Raw genomic sequence first — 22,845 nt, forward strand, 5'->3', positions numbered from 1 at the left:
TTTAGGGTTTGCAAATTATTATAGGCGGTTCATTCATACTTTTTCTGACCTGGTCGCTCCCATAGTAGCTTTGACTAAAAAAGGAGCGGATCCTTCCAATTGGTCGCCTGAAGCTGAGTTTGCCTTCCGGGCCTTGAAGCAGGCCTTTGTCTCGGCTCCTGTCCTCAGACATCCTAATCCGGAGCTTCCCTTTATTGTGGAGGTTGATGCCTCAGAGGTTGGAGTGGGGGCTATCCTTTCTCAGGAAGATCCGGAGTCTCAGGAACTACATCCTTGTGCCTTCATGTCCAGGAAATTTTCCTCTGCAGAATCCAACTATGACGTTGGTAATCGGGAATTACTGGCAGTAAAATGGGCTTTCGAGGAGTGGAGGCATTGGCTGGATTGAGATAGGCATATTATTACTGTATTTACTGACCATAAGAACCTGCAATATATTGAGTCAGCTAAACGGCTTAATGCTCGGCAGGCACGTTGGGCATTGTTCTTTACTCGTTTCAGGTTTATTATTACCTTCAGGCCTGGTTCCAAGAATACGAAAGCTGATGCCCTGTCACGTTGCTTTCTTCCGGTTCACAATAGCAATCCTGTTACTACCCCCATAGTTCCATCTTCAGTCATCCGGGCAGGCCTCACACAGGATTTATTTACTCAGTTAAACCAGCTTCAACACCAAGCTCCTAGGCTAACTCCTGCTGGTCGTCTTTTTGTCCCTGAATTTTTGAGAGGCACTGTTTTAACTGAGTTTCATGACAACAAAGTCTCGGGGCATCCAGGTATCACTAAGACCTTGGAGTTAGTCTCTCGCACAGTATGGTGGCCTAGTCTTTCTAAAGACGTTAAGGATTTCGTCCATTCCTGTCAGGTTTGTGCACAGCATAAGGTCCCTCGTTCATTGCCTATCGGGCAACTCATGCCTTTAGTCGTTCCTCTCAGGCCATGGTCTCATATTTCCATGGATTTCGTGGTAGACCTTCCCCTTTCAGCCGGATTTCGAGTCATTTGGGTGGTGGTGGACCGTTTTAGTAAAATGGCTCATTTCATTGCTCTTCCCCGATTACCCTCTGCTCAAGGGTTGGCAGTTTTGTTCCTCCGCCATGTGTTCAGGCTCCATGGTTTGCCCACTGATATTGTCTCTGATCGGGGTCCGCAATTCATCGCACGATTCTGGAAAAGTTTTTGTGCCTCATTGAAGATGAGACTGTCTTTAACATCTGGTTACCATCCACAGTCTAATGGGCAAACCGAACAAGTCAACCAGTCATTAAAACAATACTTACGCTTGTATTCGGCCAAACTCTAGAATGATTGGTCCGAGTTTCTTCCTTTGGCCGAATTTGCTTATAATAACTCTTGTCATTCCTCCACCAAGGAGTCCCCATTCTTTTCAGTCTTTGGTTTTCATCCTAGAGCCAACTCTTTTTTCCATCATTCTCCAGTTTCCTCGTTGACCTTAACCTCCCACCTCAGAGCAATTTGGAGAAAAGTGCACCTTGCCCTCAGAAAAGCTGCCTTCCGAGAAAAGAAATTTTCTGATAGGCTCCGACGTCCTTGCACTTTTAAGGTGGGAGATAAGGTATGGTTGTCAACTCGCAACATCAAGCTCCGACAACCCTCGGCTAGACTGGGACCCAAATTTATTGGACCGTTTCTTATCATTAAGAAGGTCAACCCAGTTGCTTTTCGGCTACGCTTGCCAACATCTCTCAGAATTGGAAATACTTTCCACTGTTCCCTGTTGAAACAATATGTTTCTTCCAGGAGATTTCCTCGGAAGACCTCCCAGGGTAGATCTCCAGTGGATGTTCAGGGGCAACAGGAGTTCTTGGTTGAGAAGGTTTTAGATTCAAAAGTTTCTCGGGGCCGACTTTATTTTTTGGTTCACTGGAAGGGCTATGGTCCGGAGGAAAGGTCTTGGGTCCTGGATGGGGATCTACATGCCCCTAGACTCAAGAGATTATTTTTTCAGGAATTTCCTCAGAAACCTGGCTTCAGGGGTTCTTTAACCCCTCCTCAAGGTGGGGGTACTGTTAGGCGCAGCGGTCCGTAGCCGGCCGCTACACCTTCTCCCCTTTCTGCACGGCGCCTGGCAGCGCTAGGGACGCCGTGCGCGCTGAGCCGCCGGGTCCCTAGCAACGCTAGGACACTGTGCGCGCTGAGCCGCCGGGTCCCTAGCAACGCCAGGACGCGTGCGTGCCGAGCCACCGGGTCCATAGCAACGGGGACGCCACAGGCGGACCGCGTTCCCCGTTGCTGGTGTTTAATTAGTATACACGCACACATGTTCTCTGGTCGTGCAGCAAGGCAGCTGCACGACATTTTGGGTAATTAGGCTCTGGACTCTGATTGGAGGGTTCCCTGTTTTAAGCCTCCTCAGTGCCTCACACAGACGCCGGTGATAGCTTCCTGCATGCTGCTCATGTTTGGTGAACGTCTGTTCCTGGTCTGCTGTGCCCGGTCTTTCCAGTTCTCTGAGTTCCTGAGTCTTGGAGTAGCCGTCTTATCCTAAGGAATTCTTCTGGTCCTCGTTTACCTGTGGCAGTCGATAGAGGATCTTGCTTGGTTTCGTGAGTGGTGGCTCTGCCGCAAGTTGCGGCCTAAACCACTTTATATTGTTTTCTGTTATTGGAGCATTTGCGGAGGTATCCGCTTCCACAGTCCTCTCCGGTACTCGGCGGTGCCGTGTAGGAGAGTGGACAAGTGGAGTATTTTGTTGTTCTTTTCCCTGGCGGAAATCCGCACATACTTTAGTTTCAGCTTTGTTAGTAGCCCCTGGCCTTGTTGTTCAGTTAGAGGGCCCCTTGTTATCACCCTGTCTCGGTTCACTCTTTGTCTCTCATTAAGACCTTAGGGGGCATCGGAGTTGGGCAGACGTAATCGCCCTTCAAACGCGGCTGCCATGGGCCCAAGCAACCATAGTCTCGCAAGAGTGTACTGACAGCACGGGCGAGACAACGAAGATAGGGTGCCAGGGGCTATTCCCTTTCCACTCCCCTTTCCCAGCATTACGTTCTGGTATTCAGGTCCTACCGTATAAGATCACCCCTGACCTGAGTATCAGAATCATAACAGTGTGTGCTGGCTGGTAACTGGGATCCGTGTACATGGTGAGGCAGCAACGTCGGCTGGATCACCATGACAACCTGACTGGCCCTGGTATGTAGGCCCGGCTGACGTCACTTCCGGGACGACGTCACACTCGGGACCGGAAGTGAGACGCAGATGCCGGGAACACGCGCTGGATGGCTGGAGACCTGTAAGTGTGTATTTAAGCACTGTAGTGTGTACACTGTTTGATGTGTGTGTGTCCTGATGACGGGGGGCAGTTCACCGAAACGTTGAATTAAATCACCGCATTTGTTTCACCTATTTGGAAGTCCAGGAGTGCCTCTTTGCATTGCGATTTGTATCTAGGGATCTTGGCCAGGTATCCATAAGCTATCCAGGGAGTGCCGGCTGTTGGAATTTGTTATATATATATATATATATATATATATATAAAAAGAGAGAACAGAAAACTGCGGCACTCAGGGACTGGTGTAATATCAATGTATTATTCAAAAATTACACCCAGGGCATCAGGACAGGGCTGTATGTATGTATGTATCATACAGCCCTGTCCTGATGCCCTGATGTGTATTAGCTGACTATCCATGATTTAAGTTTGGAGGAATGAATATCCCCCTTGGCAGATATGTTCTGCCCCCACACATGCAGCTTAATATGACTTGCTTGAGGGCTTTGAATTACTTCTATTGATGTGCATATGAATTTGGATGCTATTATTATGCTCGTCTTGACAAAGATTCTTCATTGGAATCGAAACGTTGACATATTGAGCCATTATATTGAACATTAAAAATGACTGTATCTGGATTGGAACAATTTTTTCATTTGGAGAGTGCATCTCCCTGTCTAGGGATTCGTTCTATGTATGTGGACTCACTTTTGTAGCGTACCTCCACTGGGTGCACCCCACTGTTGCCTCTGATTGGATGAGAGTGCAGGTTTACATATATATATATATATATATATATATACAGTCCAAAATGACCCGGCACTCCTCACGCTCCCCAGCGTCACATAAAGTTGCTCCCGTGCCTTCTCCTCCTGGAACTGTCTCCAATACACAGCAAATAGCAATAAGGGCGGCACAGGAAGACTTGTAAAGTACGGTGAACAAAAACGTGTTGTTTAATAAAAGGTTCAACGTTCTGGGGTCGCAGCCCCTTCATCAGGATACAAATCAGGGCAACAAACAGTGTATAAATACCTTAGTGAGCAGAGGTCCACACCGCCGCCTCCAACCGCGCTGCCCGGGTCCCGATCCTGACGTGACTCCACCTACAGGAAATGACGCGGCTCCGGCCCGACCGGCTGGCATTCTGGGGCTGGAAAAGGGGTAACCATGGAAACCATCAAACAATGCTGAGACTACCAATCCAGTCTCAGCGTCTCAGTTACATATACGAGTGACAATAATTGTTGATAAAGTGACAAGTGCATAAAAACAATAAAAAAAACATCACATAATAGATATCTCACATGTTACCAAAATTTACTTATATAAGTGAATGTAGCCACACTATACATGAATATAATAACAATCCTGTCAAACTTGTCCCAACTTACTGACGAGCGCAGCGGAGAGGTGCTGCAGGTAATTAACTCTAAAGAGCCTGCTATTCATACCAGATATTCAAGGCACCCGTACATTTAAAGAAATATCACCACTACGTATACCTCCCTGTACACTAAGCATATGTACACTCCTAAATTATATCAAAGTGGTGGATCAACACTTTACAGAAAACTTCTTAAACTGAGGGCTTCATTCAATCCCCTAGGAAATTGTGTATTCAAAATGAAAATCCATTTTGCTTCAACCTGCAAAAGTTTTTTAGAACGATCTCCCCCTCGTAGGGAGAACGGTACATGATCAATTATTTTATAGCGTAGTGTCGCCATCCCATGTTTGGCTAACATGAAATGGCGTGCCACCGGCTGATCACTATTTCCTGATTTAATGGCCTCCCGTATAGCATACTGATGTTGTGCCATCCTTATTTTGAAGGCACAATCGGTCTTGCCTACGTAGGCCAGCCCACATGGGCAAGTCAACAAGTAAATAACGAATTTCGAATCACAGGACAGGGGGTATCTTATCGTATACTTCTTCCCTGTATGGGGGTGTTGAAAGGTATCCCCCGGTACAAGGTAGCTGCAGGTAGTGCAGCCACTGCATCTGTAGCACCCGTTCTTCCATTTAAGGAAATTCTTCAAAGAATGACCTTTTTCGAATTTGGAAATGTCAGTTCTAACCACATAATCCCGTATACTGCGGCCTCTAGAATAACTTGAAAGTAATCTAGATTGGAAAACTTCTCCTAGTTCTTTATCAGAAGCAACTATGGGCCATAGCTGTCTAGTATGTTTGGCTATGCTTTTACTGCTGGTATTGTACTGTGTCACCCAGGGGAACCTACCCCTAAGCTGTTTTCGTTCACTGGGTTTCAATAACTGTTGTCGTGTGACTCCCATTGCTTTATGCTTGGCTTGCTCCAAAAGTTCCAACGGGTACCCCCTCTCCCCAAATGTAATAACCAGCTCCTCCAATTGTCTATCTCTATCTGCCTCTACGTTGTTAATACGGCAGACACGTAGGAGTTGGGAATAGGGTAAACCCCAAACTGTGGATTTAGGGTGGAAACTGTCAAATTTTAGTAAGTTATTTCTATCCGTTACCTTTGTGCACAGCTTATTGTTCATGATCCCATCATTGACCGAAATGCATACGTCTAAGAAATTAATCTGTTTGTCACTGACCTCCATGGTAAATTTGATAGGGCTATGTGTGGAATTATGTTGTTCAATGATAGCTATCAACTGGGTCTTCGTACCCTCCCAAAAAATCAACACGTCATCTATGTAACGTTGGTACAAACATAGCTGTGATGAAATGGCAATATCTTGTAGAAACAACTCCCTTTCCACCTCCCATATAAATCATACTTGCCTACTCTGGAGAACTAGTTTCAGGGAGATCCTAGATTGCGTAAGAGTTTGCGCGGCATGCCACGCCTAAATGGCGAGTCTATTTTTATAATCTCAACTGTATGGGCATACAGGTGTAAGTGCCACCCCACACACACACGGGTCAGTACCAGACTATCGAACCCAAGACCTCAGTGCTGTAAGGCAGTAGTGCTAATCATTACTGCCCCAAGTTAGACAGTCTATGGGCACGTTAATTGCGTCTACCACAAAAAGATGCATATGCCTGTGCTAGCTTTATGTGACGTCTCTAGATTACTAAGAAGTAGTCCCAAAAACTTCAACTCACAACCCTAATACTGCCCACTCCATATATCAACCCTAAATCTACTGTTAGATGATAATACACCAATTAATGAAGATTGCACACACAGTATTCCCAGTTATAACCAAATATCACTACATATGGGTTAGTGCTAACCTGCACACACACAGTCACACACACATCAGTGTATGCTTACACACAAACAGACACTCACATAACCATGCCTCCTCCTGCAGCGTCTCATCCGAGCTCAGAGCAGCCTCTTAAGTGTCCACTCTGCACACCAGGCCAGCACACCAAGATCACTCACCCCTTCCCTGATGTCTCACTTGCCGTGGATCCCAGCGCGTAGGGGGGAGAGTGGGAGGGATTCCCCGCTGCTGCTGCCGCTGGAGGGAGGCGCTGTGGATTTTGGTGTCCATGCCTGCTCAACATCAATTGCGGGCTCTGCTGAGTGCTGACCCCGCTATGCTGCCTGCGGTGCATGGCCGGCCGCTAAGCTCCGCCCCCATCGCGTGTGGACTCGCGGATGCGCGGTCCAGAAATCAGCCGGGTCGGAGGGAATCCGGGGGATTGAGGGGGATTTGCGGGGCAGCGGGACGCGGGTGTGTGGAGCGGGAGCCTCCCGCAGAATGCGGGAGTGTTGGCAAGTATGACATAAATGTGTTAGCAAATGCCGGAGCTACAGCAGATCCCATAGCGCAGCCCGTGCGCTGGATGTAAAAGTTGTTGTCATATAAGAAGTAATTATGCGTCAATGTAAATTCCAACAGTGACAGAAAGAACTTAATATCAGGGCCTAAATAACTCTGGTTATTGGTGATAAGATGTTCTACTGCTAAAATCCCCGCCCTATGGGAAATACTTGTGTATAGACTTGTCACATCAATTGAAGCCAAAATCACATCACGGGGTAATGTCCCCATACTCTCTAACAACCGCAATAGGGATGCTGTATCCTTAAGGTGTGTTGGTGTATTTTGTATACACGGTTGGAGATAGCTATCTCAATAAATGGATAAAGCTTCACAAAGGGATCCCCTGGCAGAGATAATCGGTCTGCCAAGGGGATTCACCGCATCCTTGTGAATCTTAGGGATGATATAGAATATGGGCACCACTGGAAAATCCACACACACTGCTTTACTAACTGCTGATGAAATAACACCATCATCTACTGCTAGTTTTAATAGCTCTTCCAATTCTCTCTTAAATCTACTAGTTGGATCTTTATCCAGCATTGTATATGTACAGCTATCTGACAATAAACGTGAGCATTCTGTTTTGTACTTGGCTGTATCAAGAACCACAATCCCCCCGCCCTTATCAGCCTGACGAATTATGATGTCTTCTCTCTTACTAAGGGCTTTCAATGCACCAAATTCCGCTTTAGACAAATTTGGATAACACTTGTCCTTTAAGCCCTGGTCTGATGTCTCAAGCATACGGCTGAAAGTCTTAATAGAGGCATTTGAGGTATGAGGCTCAAATGTCGATTTGGTTAATTTTCTCACCTGTGGTGGAAGAAATGTAGCCCCTGTGGAAATGTCCACCCACTGATTTTTAGCAAAGTGTTCTTTAAGTTTCAATGTCCTAATTAACTTGTAATTCTCAACTTTCTGTTGAAATGGATCCACCGATGACGTTGGGATAAATAAAAACCTCTACTTAATACTTTAGATTCTAATTCAGAAATATGACTCGTAGATAATCAAAAATTAGTTGCGTCTCCCTCTTGGAGGTTTGGTGCCTGAATTTGCTCCTCGCCTGCAGCCTTTTTTGCCCCCCTCGTCTCATTGGGGCACTTCTCTTCCCGCCAGTATCGCCTGGGTACGTACCCCTAAAGGGATCTCCCTTCTGTTTTGTGGGGTGCCGTGTGCGACCTCCTCCGTCTCGCTGGCTGATGTACTTGAGTATTGCGGGCGTTGGAACCTTCGCCTATATGATGTTGGTTGTCTGCTACGTGACTGTGTAGCCCGATTCCCCAACCATGAGTAAACTTTGTGTTGATCATAATCCTGCTGGACTCGCACTCTCTTTTGCTTCTTAAACTTAATCAGGTTCACCTTATACTGTTCAACCTCATCAGAGAGCTTGCTTAGCCAGTCTGGCATAGGGACTTTTTTTATATCATGCTCAGTCTCAAAAAGTATATATATACACATATATATATACACGTAAGGACCATGGGGTATAGATGGGCTCCGCAGGAGACATGGGCACTCTAAGACTTTAGATGGGTGTGAACTGGCTCCTCCCTCTATGCCCCTCCTCCAGACCTCAGCTAGATCCTGTGCCCAGAGGAGACTGGATGCACTGCAGGGGAGCTCTACTGAGTTTCTCTGAAAAGACTTTTGTTAGGTTTTTTATTTTCAGGGAGCACTGCTGGCAACAGGCTCCCTGCATCGTGGGACTGAGGGGAGAGAAGCAGACCTACTTAACTGATAGGCTCTGCTTCTTAGGCTACTGGACACCATTAGCTCCAGAGGGTCGAAACACAGGTGTCGTCCTCGCTGTTCGTCCTGGAGCTGCGCCGCCGTCCTCCTCACAGAGTCGGAGGATAGAAGCCGGGTGAGTATAAGAAGAAAGAAGACTTCACAGGCGGCAGAAGACTTCTGATCTTCACTGAGGTACCGCGCAGCCATTGCTCCCACACACACACACAGAAGGCACAGCATGGGTGCAGGGCGCAGGGGGGGCGCCCTGAGCAGCAATAATTACTTCACTAACACTGGCACAGGTATCAGATACTGCAGAGGCAGTATATTATAAAACCCCCGCCAGTATAAAAATTTGAGCGGAACCGAAGCCCGCCATCGAGGGGGCGGGGCTTGATCCTCCAGCACTAACCAGCGCCATTTTCTCCACAGCAAGCTGCAGAGAAGCTGCTCCCGGACTCTCCCCTGCTGAACCAAGTAACAGAGGGCAAAAAAGAGGGGGGCACATTTATTTGGCGCAAAAAGGTGTATTCATATATATAAAAAGCGCTGTACAGACTGGCACTTTGTTCCAGTGTCCAGTGGCGCGGGGTGTGTGCTGGCATACTCTCTCTCTGTCTCTCCAAAGGGCCTCATATTTGTATATCCCAGTGTGTGTGGGGGTGTCAGTACGTGTGTGTCGACATGTCTGAAGCGGAGGGCTCGTCTATGGAGGAGGCAGAGCAGATGATTGTGGTGTCTCCGTTGGCACTGCCAACACCTGATTGGTTGGATATGTGGAATGTTTTAAATGCAAATGTGACTTTATTACATAAAAGATTGGACAAAGCAGAATCCAGGGAAACAGCAGGGAGTCAATCCATGGCTTTGACTGTGTCACAAGGCCCTTCGGGGTCTCATAAACGTCCCCTTTCCCAGATAGCAGACACTGATACCGACACGGATTCCGACTCCAGTGTCGACTATGATGATGCACAGTTAAACCCAAGGGTGGCCAAGAGTATTCATTGTATGATTATTGTGATAAAAGATGTTTTGCATATCACTGAGGACCCCTCTGTCCCTGACACCAGGGTCTGCATGTTTAAGGAAAAGAAACCTGAGGTGACGTTTCCCCCATCTCATGAGCTGAACACTTTATTTGAAAATGCTTGGGAAACTCCAGACAAGAAACTGCAGATTCCCAAGAGAATTATTATGGCGTATCCCTTCCCCTCACAGGACAGGTTACGGTGGGAATCCTCGCCCACGGTGGACAAGGCTTTAACGCGCTTGTCCAAATAGGTGGCGCTACCGTCTCCAGACACGGCAGCCCTCAAGGATCCTGCTGATCGCAGACAGGAAACTACCTAAAAATCAATTTACACACATATGGGTGCCCTGCTCAGACCGGCAGTAGCGTCGGCATGGGTGGGTAGCGCAATTGCAGCGTGGGCAGATAACTTGTCATCTGACATTGACACCCTAGATAAAGATAGCATTTTGTTGACTTTGGGTCACATTAAGGACGCAGCGTTATATATGAGAGAGGCTGCGAGAGATATTGGGCTGTTGGGTTCAAGAGCCAATGCCATGGCAATTTCGGCTAGAAAGTCCCTGTGGACCCGCCAATGGACAGGTGATGCCGCTTCAAAGAGACATATGGAGATTTTACCTTACAAGGGTGAGGTTTTATTTGGGGAGGGCCTTGCGGACCTGGTTGCCACAGCTACCGCGGGTAAGTCTTCTTTTTTGCCTTACGTTCCCCCACAGCAAAAGAAAACACCTCAATATCAGATGCAGTCCTTTCGGTCGCATAAGTTCAGAAAGGGTCGGGGCTCTTCCTTCCTCGCCAGAGGTAGAGGGAAAAGAGTGCCGGCTACGGCTAGTTCCCAGGAACAAAAGTCCTCCCCGGCCTCTACAAAATCCACCGCATGATGCTGGGGCTCCGCTGAGGGAGTCCGCACCAGTGGGGGCACGTCTTCGACTCTTCAGCCAGGTCTGGGTTCAGTCAGATTTGGATCCTTGGGCGGTCGAGATTGTATCCCAAGGCTACAAACTGAAGTTCGAAGAAGTGCCTCCTCGCCGATTTTTCAAATCGGCCTTGCCAGCTTCTCCCCCAGAGAGGGAAATAGTTTCAGCTGCCATACAAAAGCTGTGTCAACAGCAAGTGATCATCAAGGTTCCCCTAATGCAACAGGGTAAGGGGTATTATTCAACCCTATTTGTGGTCCTGAAGCCGGATGGCTCGGTTAGACCCATTCTGAATCTAAAATCCCTGAATCTGTATTTGAAAAGGTTCAAATTCAAGATGGAATCTCTCCGGGCAGTGATCTCCAGCCTGGAAGGGGGGATTTTATGGTGTTGCTAGACATAAAGGAAGCATACCTTCATGTCCCCATTTATCCCCCTCATCAGGCGTACCTGAGATTCGCTGTACAGGATTGTCATTACCAGTTTCAGACGTTGCCGTTTGGGCTTTCCACGGCCCCGAGGATTTTCACCAAGGTAATGGCGGAAATGATGGTGCTCCTGCGCAAGCAAGGAGTCACAATTATCCCATACTTTGTCGATCTCCTGATAAACGCAAGATCAAGAGATCAGTTACTGAGAAGCGTGTCTCTCTCCCTGAGAGTACTACAACAACACTGCTGGATTCTAAATCTACCAAAGTCGCAGTTGGTTCCGACAACTCGGCTGTCATTTTTGGGCATGGTTCTGGACACGGAAAAAAAGAGGGTTTTTTTCCCAACGGAAAAAGCCCAGGAACTCCAGAACATGGTCAGGGACCTGCTAAAGCCAAAAAGAGTGTCAGTTCATCACTGCACTCGAGTATTGGGAAAGATGGTGGCAGCCTACAAGGCCATTCCGTTCGGCAGGTTCCACGCAAGAACTTTTCAATGGGACCTTCTGGACAAGTGGTCAGGGTCCCATCTACAAATACATCAGAGGATAAGCCTGTCCCCCAGGGCCAGGGTATCTCTCCTGTGGTGGCTTCAGAGTGCTCACCTTCTAAAAAGGGTCGCAGGTTCGGCATTCAAGACTGGGTTCTTGTGACCACGGACGCGAGCCTCCGAGGATGGGGAGCAGTCACACAAGGAAGAAATTTTCAGGGAATATGGTCAAGCCAGGAGGCTTGTCTACACATCAATGTGCTGGAATTAAGGGCCATATACAACGGCCTACAACAAGCGGAGAGTCTTCTTCGCAACCTACCCGTTCTGATTCAGTCAAACAACGTCACAGCAGTGGTGCATGTAAACCGCCAAGGCGGGACAAGGAGCAGAGCAGCAATGGCAGAAGCCACCAGGATTCTTCGCTGGGCGGAAAATCATGTAAGCACTCTGTCAGCAGTCTTCATTCCGGGAGTAGATAACTGGGAAGCAGACTTCCTCAGCAGACACGATCTCCATCCAGGAGAGTGGGGACTTCATCAAGAAGTCTTTGCAGAGATAACAAGTCGTTGGGGACTTCCTCAAATAGACATGATGGCGTCACGCCTCAACAAAAAGCTTCGGATGTATTGTTCCAGGTCGAGGGACCCTCAGGCAGTGGCAGTGGACGCCCTGGTGACACCATGGGTGTTTCAGTCGGTCTATGTGTTCCCTCCACTTCCACTCATCTCAAAAATATTGAGAATCATAAGACGAACAAGAGTGCAGACAATACTCATTGTTCCAGATTAGCCTCGAAGGGCCTGGTATTCAGATCTTCAGGAGATGCTCACAGAAGATCCGTGGCCTCTTCCTCCCAGGGAGGAGCTGTTGCAACAGGGGCCCTGTGTGTTTCAAGACTTACCGCGGTTACGTATGACTGTTATGATTCCAGCACTCCAGGTCAGAGGAGATCTTATGGCAAGGACCGGAGCGCTGGAACGGAATGCTGGGGAAGGGAGCAGGAAAGAACAATAGCCCCTGGCGCCCTAACTCTGTTGTCTCACCCGTGCTGTCAGAAATCCCTTGCGAGACTATGGTTTCTTGAGCCCTTGGCAGCCGCGTTTGAAGGGCGGATTATGTCTGCCCAACTCCGATGCCCCCCGGTCTTAGTGAGAGACAAAGGGAAATCCGAGACAGGATGATGACAAGAGGCCCTCTAACTAAACAAAGAGGCCAGGGGCTATGAGCTAACTAAAAAACCAAAAGTATGTGCGGAGAAACCGCCAGGGAAAAGGACAACCAAAATCCACTTGTCCAATACTCCTACCCGGCACCGCCGAATACCAGAGTGGACCTGTGGAAGCGGAACCCTCCGCAAATGCTCCAAAACACAAAACATAAAGGGTAAAGCGGCCGAGCCGCTACACACGGCAGAGCCGCGACTCACGAACACCACTGGATGTTAAACGGTGATCAGTCAGGACTCCAGGGACGAGATGATAACTCCCGAGTACAGGACTTCAGAGGACTGGAATGACCGGATACAGCAGGACTGGAAACAGACTCTCAGCAAACAAAGGCAGCATGCAGGAAGCTATTACCGGTGTCTGTGAGAAGCCCTGAGAGTGTATTTAATCAGGAATCCTCCAATCAGCTGCTGACAGAGCTGATTAGAATAAATGCCGTGCAGCTGCCTTGCTGCACGGCCAGGGAACAGGTGCACTTATTAATTCAAAGGACCCGGCAACGGGGAACGCGGTCCGCCAGTGGCGTCCCCGTTGCTAGGGTCCGTGCGGCTCAGCGCGCCCGGCGTCTAGCGTTGCTAGGGAGCCGGCGGCTGTACGCGCACGGCGTCCCCAGTTGCTAGGCGCCGGGCCGCGCAGACAAGCGGACCCCGGCGCCTAACAGTACCCCCCCCTTGAGGAGGGGTCAAGGAACCCCTAAAGCCAGGTTTCCGAGGAAATTCCCCAAAAAATGCCCTCTTGAGCCTCGGGGCATGAAGATCCTTATCCAGGACCCAAGACCTTTCCTCCGGACCATAGCCCCTCCAGTGAACCAGAAAATAAAGCCGGCCCCGGGACAATTTGGAATCGAGAACCTTCTCCACCAAGAACTCCTGTTGTCCCTGTACATCCACCGGAGATCTACCCTGAGAGATCCTCCGAGGAAATCTACTGGAAGAAACGTATTGTTTCAACAGGGAGCAATGAAACGTATTTCCAATCCTGAGAGATCTTGGTAAACGTAACCGGAAGGCAACTGGGTTGACTCTTTTAATAATAAGAAATGGCCCAATAAATTTGGGTCCCAATCTAGCCGAGGATTGTCGAAGCCTGATGTTACGAGTCGACAACCATACCCTATCTCCCACCTTAAAAGTGCAAGGACGTCGGAGCCTGTCAGAAAAAAATTTCTCTCGAAAGGCCGCTTTTCTGAGAGCAAGGTGCACTTTTTTCCAAATGGCTCTGAGATGGGAGGTTAAGGTTAGCGAGGAGACTGAGGAATGATGAAAAAAAGAATTGGCTCTGGGGTGAAAACCAAAAACTGAAAAGAATGGAGACACTTTAGTGGAGGAATGACAAGAATTATTGTAAGCAAACTCCGCCAACGGAAGAAACTCGGACCAATCATTCTGGAGTTTGGCTGAATACAAACGCAAATACTGTTTCAATGATTGGTTAACTCGCTCGGTTTGCCCGTTGGATTGTGGGTGGTAACCGGATGTTAACGACAATTTCATCTTTAATGAAGCACAAAAACATTTCCAGAATTGTGCGATGAATTGTGGACCCCGATCAGAAACAATATCAGTAGGCAACCCATGAAGTCTGAAAACATGGCGGAGAAACAAAACTGCCAACCCTTGGGCAGATGGCAGTCGGGGAAGAGCAATGAAATGAGCCATCTTGCTAAAACGGTCCACTACCACCCATATGACTCGGAATCCGGCTGAAAGGGGAAGGTCAACCACAAAATCCATGGAAATATGAGACCATGGCCTGAGGGGGACATTTAAGGGCATAAGTTGCCCGATAGGCAAAGAACGGGGAACCTTATGCTGTGCACAAACCTGACATGAAAAAACAAACTCCTTAACGTCTTTAGAAAGACCAGGCCACCATACTGAGCGGGAGACTAACTCCAAAGTCTTAGAGATTCCCGGATGCCCGGAAACTTTGTTATCATGGAATTCTGTTAAAACAGTAGCTCTCAAAAACTCAGGGACGTAAAGACGACCAGCAGGAGTATTTCCAGGAGCTTGGTGTTGAAGCTGTTTTAACTGGGTAAATAAATCTTGTGTGAGGCCTGCCCAGATGACCAAAGATGGAAGTATGGGAGTAACAGGACTGTTATTGTGAACCGGAAGAAAGCTGCGTGACAGGGCATCAGCCTTGGTATTCTTGGAACCAGGCCTGAAAGTGATTATAAATTTGAAACGAGTAAAAAATAAAGCCCAACGTGCCTGCCGGGCATTAAGCCGCTTAGCCGATTCGATGTATTGCAGGTTTTTATGGTCAGTCAATACTGAAATAGTATGTTTTGCTCCCTCCAACCAATGCCTCCACTCCTCGAAAGCCCACTTTACCGCCAGTAACTCCCGATTACCAACGTCATAGTTGGATTCAGCGGAGGAGAATTTCCTGGACATAAAGGCACAAGGGTGTAGCTCCAGAGACTCCGGATCCTTTTGAGAAAGGATAGCCCCCACTCCAACCTCCGAGGCATCAACCTCCACAACAAAGGGCAATTCCGGATTGGGATGTTTGAGGACTGGAGCCGAGACAAAGGCTTGTTTCAAGGCCCGGAAGGACAACTCAGCTTCACGCGACCAGTTGGTAGGATCCGCTCCTTTCTTTGTCAGAGCTACAATGGGAGCAACCAGGTCAGAAAAAGAATGAATGAACCTCCTATAATAATTCGCAAACCCTAAAAAGCGCTGAATTGCTTTTAAATTGGTGGGTTGCGCCCAACTAAGGATGGCCTGGAGTTTCTTTGGTTCCATGGAAAATCCCCGAGGGGAAATAATGTACCCTAAAAAAGATACTTCCGTGACATGGAACTCACACTTCTCCAGCTTGGCATATAGATGATTTTCGCGTAACTTTTGCAGAACCAGACGCACCTGGGTAACATGTTGTTCCATTGATTCAGAATAAATCAGGATGTCGTCTAAGTAAACGACCACAAATTTCCCTAGGAAGTCACGGAGCACATCGTTAATGAGGTCTTGAAAAACTGCTGGAGCATTAGACAAGCCGAACGGCATCACCAGGTACTCGTAGTGACCCGACTGAGTACTGAAGGCCGTCTTCCACTCATCTCCAGATTTAATTCGGATGAGGTTGTACGCTCCTCTAAGGTCAATTTTAGAAAAAATCACAGCCGAACGTAACTGGTCAAAGAATACAGAAATCAGCGGCAAAGGATAAGTGTTTTTAACTGAGATCTTATTCAGGGCTCTAAAGTCAATGCAAGGTCTAAGCGAGCCATCCTTTTTCTCCACAAAGAAGAAGCCTGCACTTAAAGGGGATTTTGATGGTCTAATGAATCCTTTCTCTAGGCTCTCCTTAACATAATCATTCATAGCCGCAGTTTCTGGCCCGGATAATGCATATAATCTTCCCTTTGGCAAAGCGGCACCAGGAATTAGCTCAATAGCACAATCATAAGGCCGATGGGGAGGTAGAATGTCCGCATTGCCTTTGGAGAAAACATCAGCAAACTCCCGGTATTCCACAGGGATGAGTTCTGGAATGATAGCTGCTACTCTGACGGGAAACGTAATACATTCCTTAGCACAAAAAGTACCCCATTGTGAAATCTCCCCTGACCGCCAATCAATGGTGGGATTATGAAAGGCCAGCCAAGGGTGACCCAGAACAACTGGAACTGCTGGGCAATGTGTAAGATAGAACTCGATTTTTTCGGAATGTAGAGCTCCTACTGTAAGTAGTACAGGGGGTGTATGGAGAGAAATAACCCCATTGGACAACGGACTCCCATCTAAGCCATGCATGGTGACACACCTACCCAAAGGTAACTGAGGAATGCCTAAGGCCTTAGCCCAAGTTAAATCCATAAAGTTTCCTGCAGCTCCACTGTCGACAAAAGCCGACACCAAAGAACTGAGGCTGCCAAAGGAAACCTTAACTGGGACTAAAAGGGAGTTATTCGAGGAGATAAGCTGCAGACCTAGGTGAACCCCCTCAGAATTCACCTGGTCAAAAGCGTTTCTCGACTTGTTCGGACAGTTTCGAGCAAAATGTCCCTTACCCCCACAGTACAAACAAAGACCGGATTTTTGCCTTCTGGCTCTTTCCTCAGGGGACAGCCGGGAGAGACCCATCTGCATGGGCTCCTCTATGTCTTCAGGAATGGAATATACACACGGACTTGACCTTATAGGTGCTCCTCTTTCAGTCCTCCGCTCTCTGAGACGACGATCAATCTTAATAGAAAGCTCCATGAGTCTATCGAGAGTCTCAGGAGCGGGGTACTGGATGAGACTGTCTTTTATAGACTCTGATAAGCCGAGGCGAAACTGGCTGCGCAGGGCTGGGTCATTCCAGCCACAGTCGTTCGACCAGCGGCGAAACTCCGTACAATAAACCTCTGCAGGATTTCTACCTTGTTTGAGAGCGCGCAGCTGACTTTCAGCGGACGCCTCTCTATCAGGGTCATCATACAAAAGCCCTAAAGACTCAAAAAAAGCATCTACTGACAACAACGCAAGATCCTCTGCCCTTAAACCGAATGCCCAGGTCTGAGGATCCCCCTGGAGTAAAGAAATAATTATCCCAACCCGCTGAGATTCAGTACCAGAGGAAGTAGGTCTTAAACGGAAATATAGTTTACAGGATTCCTTGAAATTAAAAAATTATTTTCTGTCGCTAGAAAAACGGTCTGGCAAATGCATCTTTGGTTCAGGGACTACCTTCGGGGAGGCTCGCAAAAGATCTTCCTGCGATCTCACCCGAAGAGAAAGATCCTGAAACATCTGAGTAAGTTCTTGCATCTGGCTGACTAAGAACTGACCGGGATTTGGCCCTAAACCTGTCGGATTTATGAGGCCGATAAACTCTCACAAAACTGAATGAGAAAAAATTAAACCCCGTTTAATTTTAAGTTTTGGTTTGGCCGGTAATAATGTTATGATTCCAGCACTCCAGGTCAGAGGAGATCTTATGGCAAGGACCAGAGCGCTGGAACGGAATGCTGGGGAAGGGAGTAGGAAAGAACAATAGCCCCTGGCGCCCTAACTCTGTTGTCTCACCCGTGCTGTCAGAAATCCCTTGCGAGACTATGGTTTCTTGAGCCCTTGGCAGCCGCGTTTGAAGAGCGGATTATGTCTGCCCAACTCCGATGCCCCCCGGTCTTAGTGAGAGACAAAGGGAAATCCGAGACAGGATGATGACAAGAGGCCCTCTAACTAAACAAACAGGCCAGGGGCTATGAGCTAACTAAAAAACCAAAAGTATGTGCGGAGAAACCGCCAGGGAAAAGGACAACCAAAATCCACTTGTCCAATACTCCTACCCGGCACCGCCGAATACCAGAGTGGACCTGTGGAAGCGGAACCCTCCGCAAATGCTCCAAAACACAAAACATAAAGGGTAAAGCGGCCGAGCCGCTACACACGGCAGAGCCGCGACTCACGAACACCACTGGATGTTAAACGGTGATCAGTCAGGACTCCAGGGACGAGATGATAACTCCCGAGTACAGGACTTCAGAGGGCTGGAATGACCGGATACAGCAGGACTGGAAACAGACTCTCAGCAAACAAAGGCAGCATGCAGGAAGCTATTACCGGCGTCTGTGAGAAGCCCTGAGAGTGTATTTAATCAGGAGTCCTCCAATCAGCTGCTGACAGAGCTGATTAGAATAAATGCCGTGCAGCTGCCTTGCTGCACGGCCAGGGAACAGGTGCACTTATTAATTCAAAGGACCCGGCAACGGGGAACGCGGTCCGCCAGTGGCGTCCCCGTTGCTAGGGTCCATGCGGCTCAGCGCGCCCGGCGTCTAGCATTGCTAGGGAGCCGGCGGCTGTACGCGCACAGCGTCCCTAGTTGCTAGGCGCCAGGCCGCGCAGACAAGCGGACCCCGGCGCCTAACAATGACGGCATGGCGGTTGAACACAAAATCCTAGCTAGGAAAGGTATTCCGGGGGAAGTTATCCCTACTCTGATCAAACCTAGGAAGGAGGTAACGGCGAAGCACTATCACCGCATCTGGAGGAAATATGTTTCTTGGTGTGAAGCCAAGAATGCTCCTACGGAAGATTTTCAGCTGGGTCGTTTTCTCCATTTTCTACAGACAGGAGTGGATATGGGCCTAAAGTTAGGCTCCATTAAGGTGCAGATTTCGGCCTTATCTATATTCTTTCAGAAGGAATTGGCTTCTCTCCCTGAAGTCCAGACTTTTGTAAAGGGAGTGCTGCACATCCAACCTCCTTTTGTGCCCCCAGTGGCACCGTGGGACCTTAACGTGGTGTTACAGTTCCTTAAGTCACACTGGTTTGAACCTCTTCAAACGGTTGAATTAAAATTTCTCACTTGGAAAGTGGTCATGTTGTTGGCCTTGGCATCCTCGAGGCGGGTGTCCGAATTAGCGGCCTTGTCTCACAAGAGCCCCTATCTGATTTTCCACGTGGATCGAGCAGAATTGAGAACTCGTCCTCAATTTCTACCTAAGGTGGTTTCGTCGTTTCATATGAACCAACCTATTGTGGTGCCGGTGGCTACGGGTGACTTGGAGGATTCCAAATCCCTTGATGTGGTCAGGGCCTTAAAAATGTATGTAGCCAGGATGGCTCGAGTTAGGAAAACAGAGGCACTGTTTGTCCTGTATGCGGCCAACAAGGTTGGCGCTCCTGCTTCTAAGCAGACTATTGCTCGCTGGATCTGTAACACGATTCAGCAGGCTCATTCTACGGCTGGATTGCCGTTACCTAATTCGGTAAAGGCCCATTTCACTAGGAAGGTGGGCTCTTCTTGGGCGGCTGCCCGAGGCGTCTCGGCATTACAGCTTTGCCGGGCAGCTACTTGGTCGGGTTCAAACACTTTTGCAAAATTCTACAAGTTTGATACCCTGGCTAATGAAGACCTCATGTTTGCTCAATCGGTACTGCAGAGTCATCCGCACTCTCCCGCCCGGTCTGGAGCTTTGGTATAATCCCCATGGTCCTTACGGAGTCCTCAGCATCCTCTAGGACGTAAGAGAAAATAAGATTTTAAACCTACCGGTAAATCTTTTTCTCCTAGTCCGTAGAGGATGCTGGGCGCCCGTCCCAGTGCGGACTATTTCTGCAAGGCTTGTATATAGTTGTTGCTTACATAAGGGTTATGTTACAGTTGAGATCAGTCTCTGGCTGATGCTGTTTGTTCATACTATTAACTGGTTTCGTATATTCCATGTTGTACGGTGTGGATGGTGTGGGCTGGTATGTATCTCGCCCTTAGATTATCAAAAATCCTTTCCTCGTACTGTCCGTCTCCTCTGGGCACAGATCTTTAACTGAGGTCTGGAGGAGGGGCATAGAGGAAGGACACAATTCACACCGATCTAAAGTCTTAGAGTGCCCATGTCTCCTGCGGAGCCCGTCTATACCCCATGGTCCTTACGGAGTCCCCAGCATCCTCTACGGACTAGGAGAAAAAGATTTACCGACAGGTTTAAAATCTTATTATATAGATATATATATATATATATATATATATACAGTACACGTATATATGCACATGTATATATATCATATGTGTGTGTGTGTTTATATGTATGTATATACATGAGTATATATGTATGCACATGGGTGGTCATTCATTGTGCGATTGCGTTGTACAATGGCGAATTTCCGCCCCCAACGTACTTTTGCTATTTCGTACGCAGTAGCACACAAAGTAGGCGTATGCCAAATGACAACGCATTAATGCGAACCCATCGCATAAGCACAAACCTCATCGTTAAAATCCTAACTCATCGTAGATTTACACATTGGCCCTCATTCCGAGTTGTTCGCTCGGTATTTTTCATCGCATCGCAGTGAAAATCCGCTTAGTACGCATGCGCAATGTTCGCACTGCGACTGCGCCAAGTAACTTTACTATGAAGATAGTATTTTTACTCACGGCTTTTTCTTCGCTCCGGCGATCGTAATGTGATTGACAGGAAATGGGTGTTACTGGGCGGAAACACGGCGTTTCAGGGGCGTGTGGCTGAAAACGCTACCGTTTCCGGAAAAAACGCAGGAGTGGCCGGGGAAACGGTGGGAGTGCCTGGGCAAACGCTGGGTGTGTTTGTGACGTCAACCAGGAACGACAAGCACTGAACTGATCGCACAGGCAGAGTAAGTCTGAAGCTACTCTGAAACTGCTAAGTAGTTAGTAATCGCAATATTGCGAATACATCGGTCGCAATTTTAAGAAGCTAAGATTCACTCCCAGTAGGCGTAGGCTTAGCGTGTGTAACTCTGCTAAATTCGCCTTGCGACCGATCAACTCGGAATGAGGGCCATTCCTCTTAAATTTGCACAAGCTTTTGTGAAAAAACTAACATCAATGGTTTTTTTTTCAAATTTTAAGTTAAATAAAGCACCACAAGCCTTCTTCAATTATATCCAATTAGTGTAATGATTGTTAATGGTCATGACCAATTAAGTCTTCAAATAATACCAGAAGAACACTTTGTATGCATAATTGGCCATCCACATTAAGCAAATTTTTTAAAAAATATAGATGTGGTAATTGTTTTTTTTAGTTTGTTTTAGTGTACAGGTGTAGTCTGTGACTAAATGGGGTAAATTTACTAAGGTCCCGATTTTGACCGAGATGCCGTTTTTTCATCAAAGTGTCATCTCGGTAATTTACTAAACTCAAATCACGGCAGTGATGAGGGCATTCGTAATATTTGGAAGTCCTAGGAAAAAATCACGAATGAATACACCATCGGTCAAAACGCGGCTGTTTAAGTATGAATCTCGGTCATTTACTAAGAAGTGCAAAGCAAAAAAAAACAAAACACTGCCGTGAAAAATTACAACTCGTAAATAAGTGCTTAAAAAAATCAGACCTGCTTTTTTTTTATCCGTGATTGGATAGGCATGCACGGATCCATGAGATCCGTGCATGTATATCAGTGGGAAGGGGTGGGAAAGTGATTATTTTCTCAAAAAAAATTGCGTGGGGTCCCCCCTCCTAAGCATAACCAGCCTCGGGCTCTTTGAGCCGATCCTGGTTGCAGAAATATGGGAAAAAAATTGACAGGGGTTCCCCCATATTTAATCAACCAGCATCGGGCTCTGCGCCTGGTCCTGGTTCCAAAAATACGGGGGACAAAAAGAGTAGGGGTCCCCCGTATTTTTAAAACCAGCACCGGGCTCCACTAGCTGGACAGATAATGCCACAGCCGGGGGTCACTTTTATATAGTGCCCTGCGGCCGTGGCATCAAAAATCCAACTAGTCACCCCTGGCCGGGGTACCCTGGGGGAGTGGGGACCCCTTCAATCAAGGGGTCCCCCCCCCAGCCACCCAAGGGCCAGGGGTGAAGCCCGAGGCTGTCCCCCCCATCCAATTGGCTGCGGATGGGGGGCTGATAGCCTTTTTTGAAAATGAAAAGATATTGTTTTTAGTAGCAGTACTACAAGGCCCAGCAAGCCTCCCCCGCATGCTGGTACTTGGAGAACCACAAGTACCAGCATGCGGCGGAAAAACGGGCCCGCTGGTACCTGTAGTACTATTACTAAAAAAATACCCAAAAAAAGACAAGACACACACACCGTGAAAGTAAAGATTTATTACATACATGCACACAAACATACATACATACTTACCTTATGTTCACACGCAGGTCGGTCCTCTTCTCCAGTAGAATCCAAGGGGTACCTGTTGAATAAATTCTACTCACCAGATCCAGGGTCCCAGGGTCCTCGGGGCAACCATTTGTAATCCAGGTACTTGAATAAAATAACAAAACGGATACCCGAGCCACGAACTGAAAGGGGCCCCATGTTTTCACATGGGACTCCTTTCCCCGAATGCCAGAAACCCACTCTGACTTCTGTCTAAGTGGGTTTCTTCAGCCAATCAGGGAGCGCCACGTTGTAGCACTCTCCTGATCGGCTGTGTGCTCCTGTACTGAGTGACAGGCGGCACACGGCAGTGTTACAATGTAGCGCCTATGCGCTCCATTGTAACCAATGGTGGGAACTTTCTGCCCTGCGGTTGACCTAAAGTG

Source organism: Pseudophryne corroboree, chromosome 9, assembly GCF_028390025.1.
Source record: "Pseudophryne corroboree isolate aPseCor3 chromosome 9, aPseCor3.hap2, whole genome shotgun sequence".
Classification (NCBI taxonomy): domain Eukaryota; kingdom Metazoa; phylum Chordata; class Amphibia; order Anura; family Myobatrachidae; genus Pseudophryne; species Pseudophryne corroboree.